The sequence below is a fragment of the Octodon degus genome, unplaced genomic scaffold, assembly GCF_000260255.1.
Source record: "Octodon degus isolate 3935 unplaced genomic scaffold, OctDeg1.0 scaffold00083, whole genome shotgun sequence".
In the NCBI taxonomy this organism is placed as follows: Eukaryota; Metazoa; Chordata; class Mammalia; order Rodentia; family Octodontidae; genus Octodon; species Octodon degus.
Genome location: NW_004524659.1, coordinates 9,077,431 through 9,079,453, shown reverse-complemented (window position 1 = coordinate 9,079,453; position 2,023 = coordinate 9,077,431). Strand labels below are relative to the sequence as shown.

The window sequence follows — 2,023 nt, the reverse complement described above, 5'->3', positions numbered from 1 at the left end:
GAAGAATGTATGCAATGTGTTAATTACTGAAACTGTCCTACCAATTTGGTTTGAAACTGTCTCATTGCTATTTGTTTCTCAATAAAATTATGGAAAAAAATGTAGCATACTACTAAAATGTGGTATGTTTGGCAATATCAAATTTGAAAAAAAGAAAAATGAGCGGTGAATTAATTCCAAAAACTTTTCACACTATATATATTTGTATGATTTCTCACCAGTATGAATTCTCTGATGTTCAGTAAGCTCTGAATAAAACCTAAGTCCTTGCCAAATTTCATACATCTGTAAGGTTTCTCTTCAGTGTGAATTTTGTGATGTTCTATAAGTTGTGCATATACACTGAAGGATTTCCCACAGAACATGCATTTATAGGGCTCACCATCATGAATTATTTGAAAAGGACCAATTTCTCCAACTCGTCTGAAGATCTTCCCATATTCTTTATATTTATAGAATTTCCCATGACTATGAATTTTCTGGTATACATTAACATCTTCATGAACACTAAATATATCACCACATTTCATATATTTACAAGGTTTCACCCCAGTGTAAATATTCAGTTGTATTGTATGTGAATTATCTAGCCCAAAGGATTTGCAACATTCATTACATTCACAGGTTTTCTCACAAGTATTCTCTGATACTGGTCACACTCTGAATCATAATCAATCTTATCAGACCTTCCCATATTCATTGTATCCATAGGGCTTATTGTCATCTATTCTCTGAGGTAATGTGACATTTATGGTTTTTATAATTGGGCTGTCTGAGATTATTTTTATTTGACTGAAACATCTCCCTTCAATTTTTTGTACTTAAATCTTACTTTTCCTTTGACAGTCATTTCTGAAAATGGAGCTGTCGAGGCCAGCAAATGTGGTGCTTTCCATTACTTCCAAATGAGAACCACTACTTTCAATAATGCCCTGTCCTATAAATTAACTCTGACTCATACCTGGTCTCTAAACCTGAAAAGAAGGGAAAAAAATAACTTTATTTTTCATGTGTCCTAAAAATAAAACATAAAAAGCAAAACAAAGTAATTTATCTTAAATGAATGATTAAAACAGTGTTATAAAATTTGAACAACAATAAAGATAGCTCAGAAAATAACTATAACCTAGGATTCTGAGATTTATAATAAGGAAAAGAGATTATTAAATCAATAGCTTTGAAACTTAGTTATGGACCATCACGTTATAAGCTTATTGGTAAGTACTGTGGTTAGAAATAAATTAAGAGCAGCTAAATTACAAATCTGTAGATATAGAACTGGATATTAGCATCTAGTAGAGGTACAACTAATGTAGATAAAAATCTGATAATCCATATATAGTAAGAATTCTATGATTATTTATTAATTTTTTAGTTTGTGGTGCTAGAAAGGAACCCTGGACATCATGCATGCTAGACTATGATTCTAGCACTGGGTTATATCCCCAGCTCTTTTCTTTTCTTTTTTTTTTTTCCTACAATAAAATAACCTTTTACCCATAGATAAAAGTTGCTGCTCATAAGAGCTCATGTTTATCTATTTCCCCTCCTGTTCTAAGCATCATAGAGTACAACCATAGCAGTGTAGAAAATGAAGGATTACTCAGAGACAAGACTCAGTTCAGTCAATGAGAGGGCCCAGAGGGTCTGTCTCAACCTTAAGTGTGCCCACAATAGGGATGAGACCCGAAGCCAAGAACTCTCCACCATTTATGTACAGTATCATTGTATGTGAAAAAAGAAGAAAAGGAGCCTGGACAAGAAGCTGCCTCAAGGATAAGCAGTTTTACTTGAAGGAGAAAAGGTGAAGGGCAACAGCCAACACACAACATGTTTCACTAACTGAACTTCTTGCTGTTTAACCATTCACTTCCCACAGAACCTGTGTGCTTTTTGTATACAGTTTAACCATTCACTTCTTGGCCAACTCCCTTGTCTAATCCCATTTAGAGCTACTCACAGAATGTTTCATTTCTCAAGGTGTACTAACAGTGTTTGGACAGAATATCCTGTCTGCTTCTTG

At 33.8% G+C, this 2,023-nt stretch overlaps 1 pseudogene; it reads right to left on the bottom strand.

Moving 5' to 3' along the window:
• Nucleotides 1-2,023, bottom strand: part of LOC111818205 — a 74,310-nt pseudogene that overhangs the window by 5,701 nt on the left and 66,586 nt on the right.